The 26,278-nt window shown below is 44.3% G+C and overlaps 1 protein-coding gene across 1 annotated transcript in view; it reads right to left on the reverse strand.

Annotated features, from left to right (window-relative positions):
• Positions 1 to 26,278, reverse strand: part of ndst3 (N-deacetylase/N-sulfotransferase (heparan glucosaminyl) 3) — a 949,017-nt gene that overhangs the window by 723,550 nt on the left and 199,189 nt on the right. The gene's annotated exons all lie outside the window — the stretch shown is intronic.

Consider the following 26,278-nt stretch of genomic DNA (forward strand, 5'->3'; position numbering starts at 1 on the left):
CCTGTCCTGCCACCTTCAGGGACCTGTGGACATGCACTCCAAGGGTTCTCACTTCTTCTACCCCTCTCAGTATCCTCCCATTTATTGTGTATTCCTCGCTTTGTTTGCCCTCCCCAAATGCATTACCTCACACTTCTCCGGACTGAATTCCATTTGCCACTTTTCCACCCACTGAAACAAACCATTGATATCATTCTGGAGTCTGCAGCTATCCTCTTCACTATCAACTACATGGCCAATTTTTATGTCATCTGCAAATTTCCCAATCATGCCTCCCACATTTAAGTCCAAATCATTAATATTTACCACAAACAGAAAGGGATCCAACATTGAGCCCTGTGAAACACCACTGGAACTACAGAACCTGAGAACTATAGAAAATTTATGGCACAGAAGGAGACCATTCAATCCATCATGTCTGCGCTGGATGAAAAAACTAGCCGTCCAATCTAATCCCACCTTCCAGCACCTGGTCTGTAGCCTTGCAGGTTAGCATGTCCTGGTACCTTTTAAATGAGTTGAGGGTTTCTGCCTCCACCACCAATCCGAGTAGTGAATTCCAGACACCCACCACCCTCTGGGTGAAAAAGGTTTTCCTCATGCCCCCTTTAATCCTTCTACCAATCACCTTAAATTTGTGCCCACTTGTAATTGAGCTCTCCACTAGGGGAAACTGCCTTCCATTCGCATTACTGAGCATTACCCTTTGTTTCCAGTCACTGAGCCAATTTTGGATCCAACTTGCCACATTCCCCAGTATCCCATGGGCTTTTATTTTTCTGACCAGTCTGCTGTGTGGGACCTTACCAAATGCCTTACTAAAATCCATGCAGGCCACATCCACTGCACTACCCTGATCAATCCTTCTTGTTACTTCCCCAAAAAATTCAATTAAGTTAGTAAGACATGACCTTCTAAAGAGCTGCTTAGGTCGGGAAAAAGAACCCGACCCGAACCCGACCGATCCACAGTGGACCCGAGCCCGACCTGGCCCGAGTGCCTCCAATTTTGCCCCAAGCCCGACCTGACGTGAGCCCGACCCCACTGGACCCGAGCCCAACCCGGCCCGACCATCCCTTTACTTACCTTCCGACTGGGAAGCTCCAGGAAGCTGCAGCGTATGCGTGATAATGTCATAGTGACGTCACTCGCTTACTGCGCAGACTCAGTTTCATCCCGGACTCGGCCCGACCCAACCCAAGTCCGAAAGCCGGACCTGGAAGAGGGGCCGAACCCGACCCGAACCTGACACATCTCATCGGGTCCCGTCGGGTTCGGGTCGGGTAGCAGGCCTTTACGACCTTCCCTTAACAAATACATGCTGACTATCCCTGATTAGTCCATGCTTTTCTAAGTAGCAGTTTATCCTACCTCTCAGAATTGATTCTAATAATCTGCCCACCACCGAGGTCAGACTGACCGACCTATAATTATTTGGCCTATCCCTCGCACCCTTTTTAAACAATGGTACAATGTTCGCAGACCTCCAATCCTCTGGTACCTGGCCTGTATCTAGTGAGGATTTGAAGATGATCCTAAGAGCATCCACTATTTCATCCCTGGCTTCCTTTAACAGCCTGTCTGGCCCTGGTGATTTATCCACTTTCAAGGATGTCAGACCCTCTAGTACTTCCTCTCTCTTTCTGCTTATCGTATCCAATATTTCACACTCCTCTTTTACTACAATCCCTGCATCATCCCTTTCCTTTGTGAAAACAGAGACAAAAAACTCATGAAGAACCCTGCCCACATCTTCTGCGTCCACACATAAGTTCCCTTGTACATCTCTAATAGGCCCTACCCTTTCCTTAATTATCCTCTTGCTCTTAATGTACTAATAAAACATCTTTGGGTTTTCCTTGATTTTACCTGCCAATAGTTTTTCATTTCATCTCTTTGCTTTCCTAATTTCCTTTTTCACTTCACCCCTGCACTTTCTCTACTCTTCTAGGCTTTCTAAAGTATTTAGTTTTTTGTGACTGTCATAAGCTTCCTTTATCTTGCCCTGTAATGCTTCTAGATAACCAGGGGGCTCTAGATTTGTCAGTACCACCCTTCTTCTTTGTGGTGACATGTCTACACTGTGCCTGTAGAATCTCACTTTTTTATGCCTCCCACTGGTTTCCCACTGATTTTCATGATTCGCCCATCCCTAATTGTTCTTGAGAAGGTGGTGGTGAGCTGCTTTCTTGAACCACTGCAGTTCATCTGGTTCAGTCCACCCACAGTGCTGTTAGAGAGGGAGTTCCAGTTTTTTGATCCAGTGACAGTGAAGTCAGGATGGTGTGTGGCTTGGAGGGGATCTTGCAGGTGGTGGTGTTCCCATGAGTCTGCAGGTCCTTCTAGTTGGAAGAGGTCATGGGTTTGGAAGGTGTTGTCGAAGGAGGCGTGGTGAGTTACTGCAGTGCATCTTGTAGATGGTACACACTGCTGCCACTGTGTGTCGATGGTGGAGGGAGTGAATGTTGAAGGTGGTGGATGGGGTGCCGATCAAGCAGGCTACTTTGTCCTGGATGGTGTCGAGCTTTCTGAGTGTTGTTGGGGCCGCACTCATCAAAACAAGTGGAGAGTATTCCATAACACATCTGACGTCTGCCTTGAAGATGGTGGACAGGCTTTGGGGAGTCAGGAGGTGGGTTACACGCCACAGAATTCCCAACCTCTGACCTGCTCTTATAGCTACTGTATTTATGTGGCTGGTCCAGTTCAGTTTCTGGTCGATAGTGACCCCTGGATATTGATATTGGGGTTTCAGCGATGGTAATGCAATTGAAAGTCAAGGGGAGATGGTTAGATTCTCTCTTGTTGAAGATCATCATTGTCTTGTGTAGCACAAATGTTACTTGCCATTTATCGGCCCAAGCCTGAATGTTTCCAGATCTTGCTGCATATGGACACGGGCTGCTTCAGTATCTGAGGAGTTGTGAATGGTACTGAACATCATAATCATCAACGAACATTCCTGCTTCTGACCTTATGATAGAAGAAAGGCCATTGATGAAGCAGCTGATGATTGTTGAGCCTAGGACATTACCCTGAGGAGCTCCAGTAACAATGTCCTGGGGCTGAGATGATTGGCCTCCAACAACCACAACCATCTTACTTTGTGCTGGTTATGACTCCAACCAATGGAGGGTTTTCCCCGATTCCCATTGACTTCAATTTGGCTAGCATTCCTTGATCCCACACTCAGTCAAATGCTGCCTTGATATCACCTCTTGAGATCAACTCTTTTTGTCCATTTTTGGACCAAGCCTGTAATGAGGTCAGAAGCCAAGTGCCCCTGGCGGAATCCAGTGACCAGGTTGTTGCTGTTTAAGTGGCGCTTGATAGCACTGTCAATGACACCTTCCATCACTTTGCTGATGATCAAGAGAAAACTGATGGGGAAGTAATTGGCTGGGTTGGATTTGTCCTGCTTTTTGTGGACAGGACATACCTGGGCAATTTTCCACATTGTCGGGTAGATGCCAGTATTGTAGCTGTATTGGAACAGTTAGGCTAGGGATACGGCTAGTTCTGCAGCACAAGTCTTCAGTACAACAGCTGGGATCTTGTCAGGAGCAAATGCCTTTGCTGTATCCAGTGCCTACAGCCATTTCTTGATAGCATGTGGAGTGATTTGAATTGGCTGAAGACTGGCATCTGTGGTACTGGGGACCTCAGGAGGAGGTTGAGATGGATCATCCACTCAGCATTTCTGGCTGAAGATAGTCACAAATGCTTCAGCCTTGTCTTTTGCACTGATGTGCTGGGCTCCCCCAGCATTGAGGATGGGGATACTTGTGGTGCCTCCTCCTCCAGTTAAATGTTTAATTGTCCACCATTACTCAGAATTGCATGTGGCAGGACTGCAGAGATTTGATCTGATCTGTTGATTGTGGGATCGCTTAGCTCTGTCACATGCTGCTTTCGCTGTATGGCATGCAAGAAGTTCTGCGTTGTAGCTTCACCAGATTGATACCTCATTTTTTAGTTATGCCTGGTGCTGCTCTTGGAATGCTCTCCTGCACTCTTTATTGAACCAAGGTTTATTGAACCAGGGTTTATCCCTTGGCTTGGTGGTAATGGTAGAGTGAGGGATATGCCAGGTCATGAGGTTACAGATTCTGGATGAATACAATTCTTCTGCTGCTGATGGTCCACAGTGTAATATTCTGATAACTATTAAGGCTTAGTACAGAATATATATGAGTCTGACGGTTAAAGTAACACATGTCTTGCATCCAGGCTTCCACTATAACTCTTCATGAGGTTCTGTAGAAATTACATTACATCATTCCTGTGATGAATCTCACATTCTATTTACATAATGTGCCCAGTAACAACCTGTCCCACAAACTTTTTTTTAAAAGTAAGAGGTCTGTGTGCCTTTAAGACTGAGAAAAAAGGACTTTCTGTGCACACTGAATACCGACTTGGTGTTTGAAGTATGAAGGCTGTAAAACTTGTATCCAAGTAACAGGAAGATTTATGATGTCTTGTGACTTGGTTGTTGAAGGCTTTTAGTTTCAGTTTTGTAGTGAGAAACAGACCAGGGAGCCAGGAGCAGCTAGTAGTGAGATGGTTTGGGCTGTGATTTGCTGATAGACCATAAAAAATACCTATGCCCTCTGAAAACTAAGCCTTGCATCTCTTAGAAATAAATATTATATTTAAAGTGTAGTTTTGACCTGCCTGAAGAGAGAGAAAAGAACCAGGAAAAGAGGAGTTGCTACACTCTGTGGAAAAACACTGCTTTGCTGCGAGGAAGCTCTGCATTGTTAAAGTTAGAAAATTCCTATTGCTTCCAGTTTCTGAAAAATCTCTGCCTCGAGTGATTCCTGCTGCCTTTTGTGTTTTTGGGAGATCCTGAAATCTCAAGAAAGTTTCTACTGTTAGACTACTACTTTAAAAATTTAAGATGACCTATTGCTACAACCTTTTGCTGAAAGATCTGCGTGATGCCTGCTGCAGACAAATTACCTTGAACACCTACCTGTCACAGACTGTTTATCAAACTCACCTGGAGAAACATCAAGTGGCTTCAGACTACTCAACTCTGGGACATCTCACAGATCCGGAAATATCCTACCAGAAGTTACCCAGTTATTTTATTATTCCTAAGAAACTGTTCTAATTTAAAACATCCTTTTAAAACTGGTTAACTGTTGGTTTTTGAATGTATGTGTGTGCTTGAGGATTAGGAAGAATAAGAAGTTATAATATCTTTTCATACATACAGATATATCTCATTATCATTCAAAATTTAGTTTATTAATAAATAGTTAATTTTTTGTTGTTTAAGGAAAGCTGATTTGGCGTGCTTTATTCTGGGGGATAAATAAAGTGTGTAATTTGCTTATTTTCTGGTAGGTGAGAAACTTTACTAATATGCTGTGACCTGTAGCGTAGTGAACTGAATTAACCATGCATTATTCCTGCCTTGGTCGTAACAAAACCTATATTACATTATACTACATCTCCCCCAAGTCCTCTTTTCAGATTGTTAACCATTGTGGCATTCTCACAGATCTGCTATTACATGTTCCTCTTTATTCCAAAGGGGTTTGAGGTTTTTAGTCTTCTAGTTCCTCCTTCTGACTCTGCTGTGCTTGAGTCAAACTATTGGATGACTCAAGTTCTTCAATTGGGTTGTCCTCTGGGTTGATGGCTGATTGCAGCATCACTGGTTCATCAAAGCTTTGAGATGATTGTTCCTCTTGTATTTGTTGCTTCTTTGGTATCACCACCAATGACCTGGGTCTCTGGATTTCTAGTCCACTGATTTGACTACCACAACACTGTCTCCCCTAATTAAAGGGACTACAATGTGGGTTAGGAGGGCTCACCAATACTTGGATTCCTGAGGCTGCTGCAACCATAGGCATGGAGAAGGGACCTGTGAAGGCTGCTCCCGGATCTCTCACTCTTATCTGGAAGTCCTGCTGTGGGATCTGAGGGGCTGCAGTGAGGTGAGCTCACCCAGGGATGAGAGGAAAAGGACAACCTCTCCAACCAAACAGGCGTGGATGGAAGTGGCCGAGGAAGTCAACAGCACCGGTATGGTCACTCCAACCTGGAAACAGTGCATCAAGAGGATCCAGGACCTCAGGAGGGTGGGAAAGGTGAGTGGCATAACAATTTCAGCTGCCAATTACACACTCAGACTTACCCAGCATTCTCCTGCACAGCTCTCCTCAGGTCAACACACCTTGTAGCTCCTCTCATTCCTCTCTCTGCAGGCACCTTATATCCCCATCGAAAAGCCAATACTCACCCATTGTCCTTTCACACCCATGCTTCATAGTGATCCTCCACAAATGGTGTCCTTCCCTCATCTCCACACAAGCCATTACAAGCATTCACAGCTCTCTGCTGTCTCTCCTTGTAGAAGAGAGCACAAAACTTGGCAAGAGGCAGTGGGGTGGTCCTCCAGTGACAGGCACCTTGTCAGCCATTGGCAATGTGTGCCCACCTGAAACACAGGGAAGGAGGTCTTGTTCCAGGAAGCTGAAGGTGTCAGCAGCGATCGGCCTGGACAGCCTGAGCCTCCTGAGGCACTGGTGTTCATATATGTCGAGAGAGCTGATCCTCTGCCTGTAGACTCTATGTTGGGGGTCTCGCCTCCTTCCAGCTGAATCTCAATGTCTAACCCATCTGCCCTGTGGAGGGGCATTCAGTTGAGAAGGCAGCTGGGTCTGCTGCTGTTATTGCTCCTGCTGCTGCCGGAAGTGTTGGCATTGATGTGGCTTCTGCTCTTACCCCTCAGCGAAGGTAGTAGGTGGAGCTGCATAAGCTGCTCTCATGCCATGGTGAAGGCCGGCAACACGGAAGTGCAGCTGAAGGTGAGTGAAGTGTTAGCCAGGTGAAGTGACTTCTAAGAAGTTGGCAATTACCAAGAAGTGAAAGCACTCTCTGAGAGAAGAAGTACCTTGAACAGCAGTCTCCCAATGCCCATGGCTGGAGCTCTTCAGTGTAACTGATCAAAGATTTCCCAGCTTGTCGGTTTCACTGAAGAAGCTCTTCCTGCTGTGCATTCACCTAGGTGACCCTAGCACAGCACAGACACAGCATGGAACCCGTGCACTTTTGGGAAAGAAGGAATCCAGAGTGAAAAAGGTTCTTAATTGCCTTTTTAATTGGCTCAATTGCTTTCCCGCCAGACACAAGGGGTTTCTTCCCTGGGCTCAGAACCAGCCCTGGGGAAGTCAGAAAAGAGTGGGATCACATCAGGATTCCAACCTGATGTCAATTTCAGGGGATTTAACTCCTTGCACTCACCAAAACCCACCTCCACTTGGCTGGGAAAATTCTGCCCTTTATGTCTATTCAAGTGCATCTCAGAGTCATAGAGTTACAAGGTTAGGTTGGAAAATCTGAGTTTGTTCTGCTTAGAACAAAGGAGATTGAGGGGAGATTTAATAGAAGTGTACAAGATTATGAGAGGCTTAGATAAGTTAGACAAGAAAAAACTGTTTCCATTACCAAATGGTCCAAGAACTAGGTAACACAAATTGAAAGTTTTGGGCAAAAGATGCAGGGCAAAAAATCCTCCATCCCTGTAACCATTCTGGTAAATCTTCTCTGCACCCTCTCAAGGACCCTCACATCCTTCCTGAAGTGTGGTGCCCAGAACTGGATGCATTACTCCAATTGGGGTCTAAACAGAGACTTATAGGCCAGAATTTTTCTTTGGGAGGGGTGCCTCGTCCACCGGCTGAAAGGTTGGTGGCGAGCCTACCTCTGCAGGGCCTGGGTAGCCAGACTGTGTTTTTTCGCTCCCCAGGCCATTAATTGGTCTTGGGTGGGCCTTCCACCTCCTTGAGACAGGAAGTCCCGCCTAATGGAGCTGCTGACAAATCAGCGGGCTAGCAGCTCATAGTGCCAGCAACGCCACCAGGAGCGATGGCCACTGCTGGGACTACACCCAGCCATCGCAAGGAAGCCCCAGAATTAAGGAAAATTTTTAAGGCCTCGCCAGGGACAATTGGTCAGGCCCCAGCAAGGCAAGGGGTCAGTTGCGGGGGGCAGGGGGGGTACTGTTATGCATTGCGGGTGGTTGGGGTTTCTGGGGCCGCCTTCCATGGGACACAGGGTGCCCAATCAGGAGGGCCCCCTGCATCCCACAAGAAGGCTGCCTGGTTTCACCAGGTGGGCTTTTTGAGGTCTCAGTCGCCCACTAGCCAAGCGTGAAATATCCGCAGTGGTGGGCACAGGCCCTTAAGTACCAGTTAATTGGCCACTTAAGGGTCTTGATTGGCCTGGGGTGGGTGGGCTGTTTCTCGTCACCGCCGCCCCGTGTAAAATTGCAGTGGGTATGGGAGGGGTCAAGAATGGCACCCCGCTGCCCACTTAATTTTGCACCACCCCCACTCCCTGCCACCAGCCTGCTCATTTGGGAGGCGTTAAATTCCGGCCATAAAGTTTCAGTACAACTTCCCTGCTTTTGTACTCTATGGCCAGAATTTTACGGTGGGCGGACGGGAGCCGGCCTCCAATGTAAAAGTCAGTGGCGAACCCGCTTCCACTTTACTTGGGGATCCGTTCTGTATTTCACGGGTCCCCAGGCTTTAATTGTTCCGATGCCGGACTTCCACCCGCTTGAGGGGGAGGAAGTCCCACCTCATTGAGCTGCTAGCCAATCAGCGGGCCGGCAGCTGTTAGACCCAGCAACGCCACCGGGAGTGGTGGCCACTGCTGGGACTGCAGCGCAGCATGACGAGAAGATGCCTGGGAGCTGGGAAGACAGGTAAGTTTTGGTTGCCTCACCGGGGTAATTGGTCGGGCCCCGGCGAGGCAAGGGTGGTCGGTTAAGGGGAAGGGGGGCGTGTTGGGTGCTGGAGGTGGTTGGGGTAGCGGAGCGGGCCTCCATCATGCACAATGTGCCTGATGAGCAGGGCAGCACCCCCCCCCCCCCCCCCCCGGGGCGATCGCATCTGCCTGGTTTTCACACGCGGCTTTTCCTGGCTCCGGGATGCCCGCTTGCCATGCGTATAATCTGCGTGGAGGTGGGGGAAGGACGTTAAGTGGCTGTTAAGTGGACATTGAAGGACCTTGATTGGCCTGGGGCGGGCGAGCCGCTTTTCGCCCGCCCCCATCCTACGTAAAGGGGGACGGAGGCAGGAGCAGGTCGGGAAAGCCTCCCGGAGCCTCCCGCTTCAATTTATTCCACACCCCGCCCCCCGCAACCATCCGGCTTGTTGAAGTGACATAAAATTCTGGCCTATGCCTCTATTTATGAAGCCCAACATCCCATATGCTTTACTAACCACTCTCTCAGTATGTCCTACCACCTTCAAAGATCGATGCACATGCACCCCCAGGTCCCTCTGTTCCTTCACACTCTTGAGAACTGTGCCATTAAAAATATATTGCCTTGTCAGAAAACTTTGAGATTTTATATTATTCTTAATTACTCTGTTTTCCAAGATCCAAATCATTTATATATAGCAAAAAAAAGCAGTGGTCCCAGCGGGAACACCACTGTCTACCATCCTCCAGTCTGAAAAGCAACCATTTACTGCAACTCACTGTTTTCTGCCCTGAAGCCAATTTTTTATCCAACTGGACACTGGCCCTCCTATTCCATGAGCCTCTTCTCTTATTTGTAAAGCACTGTACTAGTTAAACAAGACAAACTGCATTCTTAAATACTAGTAGGAATATTGGATTAGCTAACCCGAAATGCCTTGGTTAGCTGGTTCCAAATGTGAAAATCTGGTTATAATAAATATAGCTACAAAATTGGGCTCCGGAGCACCACTGATAGTTATGCCAATGAGAACAATAGCGTGGGCATGTCATGCATGCACCGGAAGCATGTAGAGTGAGCAGATTGTGATGTCACTCAGTGTCTAATGCTGATTCGGGGCCCAACCTGTCATTTTGGGCCTTGCAGGTCCAGTTAGTACCCACTCTTAAATAGGCTCAGCTGAACATATATTCAGCTGCATGAGGGACCTCCCCCCCCCACCCCTTCATCTTGTGCTATTTAAAGGGCACAGCACGGGACTTATAGGTGAGGTACTTGTGACTTTCTTTTGGTGCTGCGGAGTTAGTGGAAGTACTGTGTACTGTGTTGTTGGAGGAGTTCTGCAAAGATGACGGAGTCAGAAGGGAATAAAAACTGTAAATGCTGGAAATACTCAATGGGTCTGGCAGCATATTTGAAATGTGTTTTGGTGAAAGGTCATTGACCTGAAACATTGGGCTAAAGTTTCCTGGTCCTGTGGAGATGGGTTAGAGGTGGCGGCGCCAGGAAAATAGGGGGCAACCAGGTAGGACGGCTTCCCATCGCCTTACTGCCTCCAGGGGAATTTCCCGGGGCAGCTGGAAACAAAGTTGGCAGCCCATTCCACTGAAACGGACAGCCAATTAGGCCAATTAAAACCTCACTTAGGGGCTATTTTCCAAAGACAATGGTATTTCCCACTGTCGGAGCGGCCCCCTCCCCCGCCGTATGCGATGCCTGCCAGTTCCTTGGAGGCGGGCCACTGCAGACTGCATTAAATGGTTGTATCAGGGGGCTGCAAGGCTCACAGAGGTCCAAGAGAGGCCACAGGTAATCATACAGAGGGGTAGCCCCCTCACTGTACTGTGTCTTCTCTTATTTCAGCTGAAGGAGACCATCATGAGCACCTCTATTTTGAGGCATCCCCCGGATCCTCCTTTGCTCCAGCCGGGCTGCCAGCCAGCCATCGTTGTAGGCCCTCCTATTGGGACTCCTGGCTCCCTGGTCTGCTTGCCTTCTTTAATTGGAAGGGGGTTCCTGGAGGCGGCTTCTTAATTGGCTGCCTCTAGGAAGATTGTGACTGCTGTCCCACCACAGCCACTGACCCAGAACTGAGGCTGGCAAAATTCAGCCCATTAACTCTGTTTCTCTCCTCACAAATGCTGTCAGATCTGTTGAGTATTTCAGCATTTGCTGCTTTTTTATTTCAGATTTATTTCTGTTTTTTTATTTCAGATCTCCAGCATTGCAGTATTTTGCTTTCATGTTGGAGTCAGAAGGGAGAAGTGCTGGACTTTTGCAAGGTCTTCAGTGGAATTTGAAGGCTTGTCAACAGAAAACTTGCTCTCAGTCATGGGGCCTATATTTTCATTCCATCTTGGGCTGCAGTACAACAAGGACGTGCAGCACAGACAGCAGAGTGAGGAAACTGTGCGCGGAGGGAGGAGGAGGGGGGTTCTCAATAGAAGACCATACCTACCGAGGATCTTCAGGGAGCTACACTAAACTGTGCCACCTCCACCAACTGGGCCTGCAGTCAGAGCAGGGTGAGGACGGTGCTGCCTGTGCCTATGCAGATCACTGTGGCCCTCAATATCTACAGCTCAGGATACTTCTAGACAGGAACAAGCAAAATTGCATAATTTCACAGTTGGCTATGCATCACTGCTTCAGGAAGATGGCATAGGCTCTGTATGCCATTGTTTTCTCTCTAACCAGAGAAAAGCAGGAGGAGCAAGCATGTGGTTTTACCAGGCTAGCAGGATTTTCAATAGCACAGGGAGCCACCGACTGCATGCACGTGGCTCTGCAGGTGTCACATCTCAAAGGGGAGATGCAGCAGAACCGTAATGGGTACCGCTCCCTTAACATGCAGTTGGTATGTGACCATGCACAGAGCATCAATGTTGGTGAATGCCAGCTATCCTGGCAGCAGACACAATGCTTTCATCCTGCACCAGTTAGCCTTTCCCGCTATATTTGAGGCACTGAGATGATCCAGAGAGTGGCTGCTTGTTGACAAGGGCCAGCTGCTCTAAACATAACTCATGAGTCTCCTCCACCACCTGAACATCTGTGGACAGCGCGCATACAATGAGGGTCATGCTGCCACCAGGAACATCATTGAGTAAACCATCAGCATTCTAAAACAATGGTTTTACTGCGTGGACCACTCAGGGGAAGGCCTACAATACTCACTGGAGCATGTCTCCAAATACGTGGTGCTGCCTGCTACACAACTTGACTCTCATGAGGGCACAGCCCTTGCCATGAGGCCTTGCCATGATCTCGGGAGAAAGAGGAGGAGGAATAGGAGGTGGAAGAGGAGAAGGAAGAGGAGGAGGAAGAAGGAGGAGGCATTCAGAACCCCTATGGACTGTCCATGAACAGTTAATCAGACTCTGGTACCCTTAAAATTATCCCTAATCATCGCTGCCTGTCTTCTGTGTACCTATCCCTGGCCTAGTGCTCCTACGCAGTGCTACCCCAGTGATTGTAGCATGGTTGGTGGAAGGCTGCTGACTTACAGTGGGGAAGACTGTAGATAGCCTTGCAGGATACCCTTGAGCAGCTCTGGGCCTTGAGCACCCGGCTTTGGACTGCACCACCTCGGTGTAGGCGACATGACTCTGGGCGGACAGGCAACAGCAAGGTCACTGGTGGAGTGGCCATTTCAGAGGGCAGTTCAGAGTCAACAACATTGCTGTGGGTCTGGAGTCACATGTAGGCCAGACCAGGTAAGGACAGCAGATTTCCATCCCGAAAGGACATTAGTAAACAAGATGGGTTTTTACGACAATCGATGATAGTTTCATGGCACCATTACTGAGACTAGCTTTCAATTCCAGATTTTTTTAATTAATTGAATTTATTAATTAATTGAATTTAAATTCCACCAGCTACTGTGGTGGGATTTGAACTTGTATACCCAGGACCTTAGCCTGGGTATCTGGATTTCACATTCAGTGACATTACCACGATGCCACCATCTCCCCCTGAAGGCTGCCTTTAAGAAGTACAGGCCAGCTGTGACGCTTGCTAGCCATGTACTCACCTGAGTTTCCAGCTGAGCATAAGCCTGTCAGCAGCACATTCGATGCTGGGCTGCACACCACAATCAAGGTTTGCATGCTGCTTGCATCACCTCAACTGGGCACGGGGCAATCGTGCATTATGATCCCCACAACCACTAATGGACCATATCGAAACTTTAACCCTTGGGCTTTAACTGATTCAAGGGTGCAATGTACATGACACAGGTTTTCAATTGTGATTCTACCTTTGAAATGACCTGAACGCATAAAAATTGTACTAGATTTGTGCATCCACCTTTGATACTTAATACTGGGTGGGCAGTGGATTGAGACATTGGGGACAATGTTCAACTGCCAGCTACCCATATCTTGCCTATAAAATAGGCAGCTGGCAATTAAAAATCAGAGGACACAAACAACATTTGTGTAATATTCCAAACCGATTCCTCTGTTTCTGTCAGCTATTGGCTAAAACAAGAATCATCTTAAAATCAGTACCCTTTAAAAAATGATGAGTGGAACAGAATTAAAAAGACTGCACTATCTCACTGTTTTGTTAGTCACAGAATCTTACTTGTAAATTTGCCAATGGATGAAACTCTTTATGCATTACACTGCATTCATTCATAAGATTTTCTTTCCTGAATACATCATTTGGAATAGCAGTAAGCAAACTAGCATGTCAATTTAAAAACGGAATTGCTAATATATTCTATAAATAGGCTTACAAAAATAATAAGATAGATGCAAATATATTCCCATCAAGCAACTAAACACTGATGGGTTATCATCAGTAGCTGTTTAGACAAGTTTAAACTCTTCACATTGTCAGACTCTCAGAATTCTTCCCAACTGCAATGTCACAGACAACATTTTTACCGAACAATTAAAAAAAAATCTGTCCAAATTGTGACACAAAGCTGCATCCAACTGAAAGTCCACAAAATAGATTCTTAAATGCTCTGGCAATCACATGAGATTTAAGTATTTATGAAACAGGTTGGTCAGTTTTGAAAGACTATTGGTGATAGAAGTATTTTAGAAAAGAAATGCTTCAGGTAAAGTGTTCATCATTTATTCATTTTACGTTACTCTTAGCTATGTTCATTCAGCATGAATGCATGAAAAAGTCCCAAATAATGCTTAAGAAACACAATCTTCACAGCATGCTGTGCTGCAAATACAGGGCAGCACAGTGGTGCAGTGGTTAGCACCGCAGCCTCACAACTCCAGTGACCCGGGTTCAATTCTGGGTACTGCCTGTGTGGAGTTTGCAAATTCTCCCTGTGTCTGCGTGGGTTTCCTCTGGGTGCTCCGGTTTCCTCCCATATGCCAAAGACTTGCAGGTTGATAGGTAAATTGGCCATTAGCAATTGTCCCTAGTATATGGGTAGGTGGTAGGGAAATGTGGGGATGTGGTAGGAATATGGAATTAGTGTAGGATTAGTGTAAATGGGTGGTTGATGGTCGGCACAGACTCGGTGGGCCGAAGGGCCTGTTTCAGTGCTGTATCTCTTAAAAAAAAAAATGGGCTCATTAGTGTTCAACCACACAATAGCAGAAGATTCTGTGTGACTGGAAATAGCATCGATAAAACCAGAAAACATTTACTGAGGCACATACCTTGCAGCATGCAAACATCAAACATTCACTGAGATGTTAAACTATAGAATATGGGAGCATTCTCACTGCCTCAGAAATAAATAGTTGCCATGATTCATACAGATGATAACCTGATTCCTAAAGCATCAATGCTGCAGTCACCTGTTGTTTTTAATGACATGAAATATTTATTTTAATTTTGATACTGTTATTACAAAACATGTAACCTGACCTGAGCTAACTCAATCCTGCCCTGTTTCTGCATTACTCAGAATATTGATCAGCACTGAGTTTAATTTTTCAAAGGTAGCCACTGCAATTTTACCTTGAGCTTGAAATTGGCACTGTCATTATGCGTAATTACTAACCTTCCTTATATTAAATTATTCAACTGAATCACTGTAGATCTTCAAGTAGTTGCCTGACTTCAATACAGTAAATAAAAGGTTCTTTTCAGAGAGTGAACATGAGCTGCTTTGAGTAGTTATCTGTTACGTAAAGAAAACCTAATGACATTCTGTTAATCTCTCCCAGAAAGATCTCGTATCTCCTTTTAATATTTATGTACTGAGCAATTTTTAGTTCTGTAATAGTTATCATGTATTTTATGTTATTGCGAACACAATGGGCTAAAAATTGGATACAGCCAATAATAGGGCGTAGGGGTTGCAAGTCGTGCCCTGCCAGTGCCAGTTCCGGTGAAGGTAGTCAGATTGCAAATTTGTTGATGCCACCTCTTTTCTATGATTGTACCTGGAGCGAGTGGCTCCCATGCTGCTGGCTGTCTCTGGGCTCAACAGGGGGCCGAACAGCATTGTGCTGAGAGCAAGTGGTGCACCCAGCCTTCTATTCTTAAAGATAGTCTGTTCCTCTTAAAGGGAAGCTGCACTGAATAACAGGAGGCTGCTGCTGAATGTTATTGCTGCAATTCTAAATAAAGAAAATAGACGACCAGGGCTAAGAGGGGGCTCCAGAGTCACATATGTGAGATAGGGAAGGAAAAGAGGCAGATGGGGTAGCCGCACAGACCAGAGAAGACACTGTACTGTTGGAAAGGGAGGATATCCTTGAGGGGGCAAAGACAGAATCCATTTGGTTAGAGTTGAGAAAGAAAAAGGCTATGATCATGCTACTGCGGGTATTCTACAGGCCTCCATATAGTGAGAGAGAGCTAGAGGAGCAAATCTGCAGGGAAATCACAGAGATGTGCAAGAACTATTGAGTGGTGATATTTGGGAACTTTAATTACCCAAATATTGATTGAGATACTGTTTGAGTAAAGGGTAATGAGGGGAGGAATTTCTGAAATGCTTACAGGGGAACTTCCTTGACCAGTATGTTCTCAGTCTAACTAGGAAGGAGACATTGCTGGATCTAGTGGGGAATGAGGTGAGGTAACACTTGGGTAAGAGTGATCATTGTATCATAGGGTTTAGATTAGCAATGGAGAAGAGCAAGAAACAATCTACCGCTGAATTTTACAAGCCCCTGGATGTCAGGGATCGTGGTGGGGGTGGGGGGGGCCCTGAAAATCCTTCCAGGAAAGGCTTTTCACAGGCCTCAATGCCAGGAAAGCCCCGTCCCATTTTACCGGCAGTGGTAAGGCTTCATGGCGGCTCCCTGCCACTCGGTGCCGGAAGCTTAATTTCAATATTCAAATAAATTTAAATCACTTTTTAATTATTTACCTTTCCATGACGGCTGTCCCATGCTGATACTCCAGCTGCTTGCCGGAAGTCCCGCGCCTTCGGATCTCCATTCGAAGGCACAACACTGGTGGGGATGGGGGAGGAGTGATGTTTTCAAGGCGGGAGGGAGCAGGGAAAACTGTTACTATTGGCTGTTGGGATGGTGGGATGGGGTTGAAGGGTAAAGATATTAAAGTTTGGGTGTCAAAGGTCGGAACCGGCAAAAAAGTTTTTCGGGGTGGGGGGAGAGGGAAATAAATAATCTTGTTTGGTCTTTGGGGGGTTGGAAGAGAGGCTTCAATCTTTCATTGAATGTTTAAATTTAAATGCAGTGTGCAAAGAACAAAGAACAGTACAGCACAGGAACAGGCCATTCAGCCCTCCAACCCTGCGCCGATCTTGATGCCTGCCTAAACTAACACCTTCTGCACTTCCAGGGCCCATAATCCCTCTATTCCCTTCCTATTCATATATTTGTCAAGATGTCTCTTAAACGTCGCTATCGTATCTGCTTCCACCACCTCCCCTGGCAGCAAGTTCCAGGCACTCACTACCTTCTGTGTAAAAAACTTGCCTCGCACATCCCCTCTAAACTTTGCCCCTCGCACCTTAAACCTATGTCCCCTAGTAACTGACTCTTCCACCCTGGGAAAAAGCTTCTGACTATCCACTCTGTCCATGCCTCTCATAACTTTGTAAACCTCTATCATGTCGCCCCTCCACCTCTGTCGTTCCAGTGAAAACAATCTGAGTTTTTCCAACCTCTCCTCATAGCTAATACCCTCCAGACCAGGCAACATCCTGGTAAACCTCCTCTGTACCCTCTCCAAAGCCTCCACGTCCTTCTGGTAGTGTGGCGACCAGAATTGCACGCAATATTCTAAGTGTGACCCAACTAAGGTTCTGCACAGCTGCAACATGACTTGCCAATTTTTATACTCTATGCCCCGACTGATGAAGGCAAGCATGCTGTAAGCCTTCTTGACTACCTTATCCACCTGCGTTGCCACTTTCAGTGACCTGTGGACCTGTACGCCCAGATCTATCTGCCTGTCAATACTCCTAAGGGTTCTGCCATTTACTGTATACCTCCCAGCTGCATTAGACCTTCGAAAATGCATTACCTCACATTTGTCTGGATTAAACTCCATCTGCCATTTCTCCGCCCAAGTCTCCAACTGATCTATATCCTGCTGTATCCTCTGACAATCCTCATCATTATCCGCAACTCCACCAACCTTCGTGTCATCCGCAAACTTACTAATCAGACCAGCTACATTTTTCTCCAAAGCATTTATATATACTACAAACAGCAAAGGTCCCAGCAGTGATCCCTGCGGAACACCACTAGTCACATCCCTCCATTCAGAAAAACACCCATCCACTGTTACCCTCTGTCTTCTGTGACTGAGCCAGTTCTGTATCCATCTTGCCAGCTCACCTCTGATCCCGTGTGACTTCACCTTTTGCACCAGTCTGCCATGCGGGACCTTGTCAAAGGCTTTACTAAAGTCCATATCGACACCATCCACTGCCCTTCCCTCATCAATCATCTTCGTCACTTCCTCAAGTTCAGTTCTCTTTTAAAATTTAAATGACCGGTCAGGGCTTGAAGCCCTTTAAAAATGGAGCCATTGCCGGGACAAAGCACCTGCCCCCTCTACGTCATCAGGGTGAGCGGTCCGCCCCCTCCATATTAATGAACTGTTGCTCGAAATGTCGCAGCAGCTCCGCGGTGCACGGCTTGCACGTGCACCACGCACTTTTTGAAGCTCACCGCCAAGAACGGTGGCGAGCTGTAAAAATTCAGCCCCTAAAGTAGAACTTCTAAATTGAAAAGGGCTAACTTCAATGGGATGAGAGGAGATCTAGCCAGGGGTAAAGGGAACCAAAGATTAACAGAAAAATTGTAACGGAACAATGGGGGATCTTTAAGGAAGAGATGCTTCGGGTACAAGCTAAGTCCATTCCAAGAAGTACAAAAGGTACGGAACCAAAGCCAGGGCTCCTTGAATGGCAAGGGAGATAGAGAATATGATGAATCAAAAAAAAAGTGGATGATGAATGTCAGGTGAATTCTTCAAGTGAGAACCAAGCCAAATAAAATAAGTTGAGAGGGGAAGTGAAGAGGAAAATATGACTGACAAAGACAGAATATGAGAATAGACTGGTAGTCAACATAAAAGGGAACACAAAAATCTTCTACCAGCATGTAAATAGTAAGAGGTGGGGTGGGGACAAATTGTCCCTTAATAGGGACAAAGAGGGTGATACATACTTAGAGGCATAGGCAAGGATTGAATACTTAATGAGTACTTTGTATTGGTGTTTACTAAGGAAGTGGATGCTGACAAAATATCAGTAGAAGCGGAGATGGTAGAGGTAATGGATAGGGTGAAAATTGAATGGAAGGATGTTTAGAGTGGATAAGTCACCTGGTCTGGTTGGCTTGCATCCCAGGTTGCTAAAAGAAGTGGGAGTGGAGATAGTGGAAGGGCTTGCCATAAACTTCCAATCTTCCATAGATATGGGGGAGGTGTCAGAGGATTGGACAGTGGCAAATGTGACGCCCTTATTCAAGGATATTCCAATGTAACTACAGGCTGGTCAGTTTAACATCAGTGGTAGATAGGGTTTTAGAAACAATATGAGGGAAAAAATCAACAGGCACTTCGAGAGTTTTGTGTCAATTAAGGAGAGCCAGCATGGATTTGTAAAAGGCAGATCATGTTTGACGATTCTAATTGAATTTTTTGATTAAGTAACAGAGAAGATTGATGAAGGGAAAACAATGGATATGGTCTATGTGGATTTTAAGAACGCATTTGACAAAGTGCCACATAAAAGGCTAGTTAACAAAATTGAGGCTCATGGAATAGGAGGGTCAGTATCCAATTGGATAAAAAAAAATTGACTTAAGGACAGAAAACAGTGAGTCATGGTAAATGGCTGTTTTTCAGACTGGAGGATAGTAGAGAGTGGTGTTTCTCAAGGTTTAGTGCTAGAACCACTGCTTTTTTTGATATATATATATATATATATAAATGACTTGGAGTTTTGGAATACAGAGTAAAATTTTAAAATATGCCAATGGTACCAAACTTGGAGGTGTAGCAGACTATGAGGATGATATCAATTGACTGCAACAGGACATAGGTAGGCGAGCAGAATGGGGAGACAAATGGCAGACAGAATTTAATACAAAGAAGTGTGAAGTGATGCATTTTGGCAGAAGGAATAGGGAGCAGCAATATAGACTAAATGGCACAGTTCTAAGGCATGTACAGGGACAGAGGGACCTGGAGTTCATGTGCATATATCTTTGAAGGTGGCAGGATATATTGAGAGAGTAGTGAGCAAAGCTTATTGGGTCTTGGGCTTCATAAATAGAGGTACTGAGTGTAAAAGCAGGGAAGTTATGCTGAACCTGTATAAAGCTTTGGTTAGGCCACAACTACATTATTGCATCCAGTTCTGGTCGCCACACTTTAGAAAGATGTGAGGGTCCTCAAGAGGATGCAGAGGAGATCTACCAGAATAGCTCCAGGGATGAGGCATTTTATCCACAAGGTTAGGTTGTCGAAGCTGGGGTTGTTCTCCTTGGAGCAAAGGAGATTGGGGGGTGAAATGATAAAGGATTATGACAGGATAAGTTAAGGTAGACAAAGAAAAGCAATTCTCATTATCTGATGGCACAAGGGCTAGGGGAGACAGATTTAAGGTTTTGGATGGGAGATGCGGGGGGATGTGAGGAGGAACTTTTTAATGCAGCGAGTGGTAATGAGGGTGGTGGAAGTGGAGACGATTAATGATTTCAAAAGGAAATTGGATGGGCACTTGAGGGACATAAACTTGCAGAGTGTAGAGTGGGGGAATGGGACTGATTGTATTGCTCTGCAGAGAGCTGGCATGGACTCAATGGGCAAAATGGCCTCCTTTTGTGCTGTAATGACACTATGACTCTAAGTATGAGCCTGAGCATCCAGTCGCTTGCCACTTTAATTCTCCTACACAGAGCTCTCTGTACTCAAATTCCTATACTGTCAACAAAGCTCAACAAGATCTCAAGCAACAGCAACTCATCTTTCGACTACATACTTTATATCCTTCTGGCCTTAACGTTGACTTTAACAGCTTTAGCTCTTAACCATCGCTCTCATCTTCTCTGTGAAACACGTACTGCTAATGGATGATGGCTGCACCAGGGCCACTGGGAGTGAAGGATGTGTGGGCTGGTACTTGGGGTTGGGATCCCCTATTGTTACATGGTCCGCACCTGAGGTATACCTGCTTTTACTCTGCCACATTCCCAGGTCACAGCAACTCTCTCCACTTTGCCAGATTTTCCATGCTTCCCTCTCACTCTACCATACTGCTGTAACCATATACACCTCCTCTGCACCCATTTTTTGACTCTATACTTATCTTATTATCACATCCTTTGGCCTTGCATCATCACTTTTGTTATTTAACCTCTCTTCCCCTCTACTCTATCAGTGACCTTTCCCTTTTGTTCCTTTCTTCCAATCCTTCTCCCGCACCAACGCGCCCCCCCCCCCCACCCCCCCCACAATTTCTCCCCAGAGTCTGTACTTCCTTAAAAGTGGTTTATCTCCAACATCTTTTAGTGCTGATGAAAGGTCATTGACCGGAAATGTTAACTCTGTTTCTTTCCCAGCAGAGGCTGCCTGACCTGCTGAGTATTTCCAGAATTTTCAGTTTTTATATAGCTGTCCAGCATCTGCAATATTTTGCTTTTGATTTATTATTTTGGCAACCTTATCAAATCCATGGGACATCTGTGGTTTCCAATCCTCAAATTATAGCACAAGTCTTTTGAAATGAATGGTACAGGTACCTTGAGGTAGAAAGTAAAATAAATAAATAAAGGCAAAATGTGTAAGGAGAAAGCATTGACTGATCGACCAATTATAGAACCTAAATGTTTAATCGCATGCAGAATTAATTTGTACGTATTCACTACAATGAAATGTTAAATATTTAAAATGTTGCATTATTCAACTGTGATTATTATAACACCACTGGATACATTGGAGTAAATATAATTCACAACATTCAAATTTATCACATTATTATCTTAGTATTTGTAATTTTTAAAATAATATTCAATTATTCGTTAGGCCTTTAATGGAAAATGGAAGAAATTCTGCATAATTACTATATAATATATTATACATTTTGTTTCATTAATGAAATTAACAGTATTGTACTTTTTTGTTACCCAAATATTTTTAATGAAATACTTAAGTACCTTCCCACAGTTGAAGAGAACTAATAATTCACCTAAAATGACTACAACCAACTGAAAAAATGATCACTGATGCAAGTTTCCAACATACAATTTTGAATAAATGCATTAATACTCTGGTTCCCAGGCTGTTCATCAAACTGCGCAAAAGAAATAGCGCTCCGTAATGTGAAAGAGATTGCAGAATTTTAAAATTTGCCACAAGAGAATTTAGTGAATTACAAGGTAAAAAAAATTTGCCAAACAACCAAAATGACCTGTACTTATAAGCAAGTCTGTAGAAGTCACCCAACAAAAAGGCACCCAAGCACACATGATTAAAACTTTCATTCCTTATAAACTAGCAATATACTTGTGTATTAATATAAATTAGTTGTGAAAATTTCAACAAACTGATTGCAGTAAAGGCAACGAATGGTACTTCCTCCTAATGAACAACTCCCGAATCACAATTTAGTCTATCCTCAAATGCTCAAAATGTTTTATTTTTCTTAAACTATCTATGATTTCCACAATGAATAGATGTAAATATGTTAATGAGGATTAATGAGAAAGTTCAGTGCATTTTGTAAGAGCAAGTTTACCAAATATAGTCCATATTTACTGAGACGTTACTGAGATGTTTCTTGATCCACATCTGCAGCACTGGAAAACTATCTTTGGGATGTAAAATTCATGAAGAAATAAAAGCTCATCAGAATATTCTGTTGTGAAAAGTTCAGAAAAATTGTCTTTTTCCCTAACATTGTGTATCTTGCCCTGAACTATTCAAAGCGGGCTGGCAGTAGGAATAACCATATGATGTTGCTTTTGGCACTGAACAATATCCTCAACAGATGATGCTAACTCTGAAATATCAAAGGGTTGCAATAATATGGATGAATAGCACATAATTGCTTTCAGCCTTAAGCTGAGATTTTGTTATTTTTCACAGTTGATTTGCATGTTTCATTAATATTCCCGGCAGCTAAGGCCTATTAAAAGTTAAAAAAAAACTGAAGCAAACTTTAACTTCACTAAGAAGTGAGGAAGCTATAATTGTTTTGTCCAATGAGAAAGCATGATTAGAACACATGCAGCTGTTTAAAGTCTTTAGGATGATTGGTTCGTATTAAATATTCTTGAGCAGTAAGTGTTCAATCGGCACATTAGGAGCAGGAGCTGACAATGATTGATGCCTCGCCCTGAACATTGATTTAATTAGGAGCACCAACAAGGCACAAAATAAATGTAAAGAAATGTTTTGCCAACATCAAAACATGCACAGACAATTCTAATACTTTCCAAGGCCAGCTGTTTAGGAAAATAACAGTTCAGGTAGAGACTATTACATTTGTTAGTTCACTCAAGTTGGGCTTTTAAATAAGTTTCAAAAGACACACGTGCATATTTATTTCAAACAAAAATTAGAATTAGAAAAAGGCAATTTTCACCTTTTTTCATATTTATTGCTTGCTTCACATAATATCTTAGCCCAGAAACAAGTAGCAACAATATGCCATAATCAAATAGCTCATTCAGGACGATCAGTCAGTTGTTAGCTCATTAAAGAGATAATGCAGAAGCACCAGATGTCTTGTTTGAGTACTTTTGACTATTTTCCACAGAAAGGATTGGAAATAGAATCAGTTTTAATTTTTGTTAACTAAAGTGTATTCTTGTAAGTAATTTTTTTAAGATATCGCTATAAAAGGTGATTAACCTGCCAACGGAAGTTATTTTCTGCAGAGACTAAACGATAAACAATTTGTTAGCTTCTTGGGTAATCAGAAAAACACCTCACACCTATTGACCTGGAGTTTCCAGGTCATTCGTTTTTGTGGAGCAATTCAACCAAAATCAGCTGAAATAACACAGAAGATCCACGAATTTTGAGCGCAAATTGTGTTCTGTGCAAATCAAGCTTCCGCGATCTTTTGTGCTAGTTTTAAAAGAAACGTTGTGCTGGAAGCAGGCCTCTTCCATAAAGCTGGCCATGTCCCCAGGGAGAATGAATCACCATTGGGAGTTTCCACCAACTGTGCCCGTTTGCAGGCCTTTGAGGAGGCTGCAAAAATTAAATTGGATCATTTGGGCACAAGGACACTAATTAAAGAAAAATTTTTAAAAATTAAAATGCTGCTGATTGTGCTGGTTACAACCATAGAAAAATTACAGCACAGAAGGAGGCCATTCAGCAGAATGTGTCACGTTGTGTCCGTGCAAGCTGAAAAACTAGCCGCCCAATCTAATTCCACCTTCCAGCACTTGGTCCATAGCCTTACAGGTTGCAGCACTTCAGGTACATGTTCAGGCACCTTTTAAAAGAATTGAGGGTTTCTGCCTCCATCACCGATCCAGGCAGTGAATTCCAGACACCCACCACCCTCTGGGTGAAAAGGTTTTTCCTCACGTCCCCTCTAATCCTGCTACCAATCACCTTAAATCTGTGCCCCCTGGTAATTGACCTCTCTGCCAGGGGAAACAGGTTCCTCCTGTCTACTCTGTCTAGGCCCCTCATAATTTTGTACAAAACAGATTTTGAACATAGCGACATGTAAATGAGTTTCAGCGGAAGCTCAGGGTGAAAAAACACTTTTCAAAATAGGCTTAATTTTGGGCACAATTTGTGCCAGAATTGCTAATTGCATGCAAAGGTGAAACTCTATCCGAGTGTTGCAAGGTCCTTTGAGCCCCGCCCCATCTGTAAAGAGGGAGACTAAAAAAAAGAGACAAAGGAACAATGGTATACAAACTTTTTAAAGTAGGGCAGCTGGAAAGGCATTCAGGTTCATTAACTAGAAAGCTATAACGGACTTCAATAAGGTGAAGAGGCTGGAGGATAGATAGATAGAAGAGCTTTTACTCAGGTCAATGATGCGGGGTGGCATAAAGTGTTCTGTAGTTCATATTAATTCAGGAAAATAAGTTATACCATTTGAATTAAGTGGTTTTGATCACAGTAGCTGTTCCGTATATTCATCATGAAATAAAATAGCTTATTCTTTCGTATCGGGCTTCATCTCTCCAAGTATTTCCTCAGCCTCCCTTCACAGAGATTGAATTGGCATTAATGTGAAAAGTAGGAATATCCAATTGTGTTTCATAGTGATGCTATTGCTATGTTCCTGACTTACATTCATCTGCAAGTAAGTATAGAGTGTCAATGAGAGCCAATTCTCATTTGGCGGCACAGTGGCGCAGTGGTTAGCACCGCAGCCTCACAGCTCCAGTGACCCAGCATCGATTCTGGGCACTGCCTGTGCGGAGTTTGCAAGTTCTCCCTGTGACCGCGTGGGTTTTCGCTGGGTGCTCCGGTTTCCTCCCACAGCCAAAGACTTGCAGGTTGATAGGTAAATTGGCCATTATAAATTGCCCCTAGTATAGGTAGGTGGTAGGGGAAGGTGGGGATGTGAGAGAGTAATGGCATTAATATAGGATCAGTATAAATGGGTGGTTGATGGTCGGCACAGACTCGGTGGGCCGAAGGGCCTGTTTCAGTGCTGTATCTCTAAATAAAATAAATAAAAAATAAAGTAAGACTTTCAGACTGATTACATGGGAGCAACTGACACCAAAGTTATTTATGGCCATCCTAAAGTGGTTCCTAAGACAATGGAATTTGTTTCCAAATGCTAATGTATTTGAAAATAAAAATGTATTATCTTACTTGCAGTATCCACGTTTTCTGAAGATACAAAGTTATGTGAAAAAGCAAGCTGTGAGGAGGATGCAAAGAGGCTGCAAAGGGATAGAGACAGGTTAAGTGAATGGGCAAGTACATGGCAGGCAGAATTTAATGTGGGAAGTGTGAGGCTATCCGCTTTTGAAGGAAAAACAGAAAGGCGGGATTTTTTTAAATGCTGACAGACTGGGGAATTTTGGTATTCAGAGGGCTGCTATCCATGTACATGAATCCCAAAGTTAACTTGTAGGTACAGCAAGCAATTAGGAAAGCAATGGTATGTTAGCCTTTATTATAAATGGATTGGAGTACGAGTGGAGAAATATCACTGCAGTTGTATGGTGCCTTGGTGAGATCACACCTGGCGTACAGTGTGCAGTTTTGGTCTCCCTATCTAAGGAAGGATATATTTGCCTTAGAGCAAGTATAACAACAGTTCACGAAACTGATTCCTGGGACGAGGGGATTGTCCTATGAAGAGAGATTGAGTAGACTGCCCTACATTCCCTGGAATTTATAAGAATGAGAGGTTATCTCATTGAAACATATAAAATTCTTAAGGGGCTTGATAGGGTAGATGCTGCAAGGAAGCTTCCTCTGGCTGAGGAGTCTAGAACTAGGGGTCACATTATAAGAATAAGGGGTCAGCCATTTAGGACTGAGATAAGGAAAAATGTCTACGCCCAAAAGGTTGTGGATTTTTGGAATTCTCTACCCCAGAGCCCTGTGGATGCTCAATTGTTGAGTATATTCAAGACAGAGATCAATAGATTTTTGGATACTAAGGGAATTAAGTGATATGGGGATTGTGCAGGAAGGTGAAGTTGAGGTAGAAGATCAGGTATGATCGTATTGAATGGTAGGGCAGGCTCAAAGGATCAAATGACCTACTCCTGCTCCTATTTCTTATGTACTCCTCTTCATTAGAATTATGTTATTCCTTCACTAAGCACCCATAATTAACAGGAAATTTCTCAGTGTTTTTGTCCATTGAAGTTTCTCGTATATTTTTACAAGCCCATTCCTTTCTTTACCATATATACCTTCACCCTTGGGTAAAGATATCCCACAGCATCTTCATACCAGCAAACCTTCAAATATACATCGGTGAGGAATTTCCTCTGAGCTGCTCCCACTCTGCTGCATATAACGTCACCAGAGGTTTATGCATGTAAACAGGATTTCTGCTGCACCTCCTGTGAAGTCACGGTGGCTGAGTGGGAACAACCTGGGAAATTCCCCCCATAGTGTATAAATCAATTAATATATTTATTTATAATCAAATTGTAACATAATGCCAAAAAAATA

This window comes from Heterodontus francisci, chromosome 1 (genome assembly GCF_036365525.1).
Source record: "Heterodontus francisci isolate sHetFra1 chromosome 1, sHetFra1.hap1, whole genome shotgun sequence".
Classification (NCBI taxonomy): Eukaryota; Metazoa; Chordata; class Chondrichthyes; order Heterodontiformes; family Heterodontidae; genus Heterodontus; species Heterodontus francisci.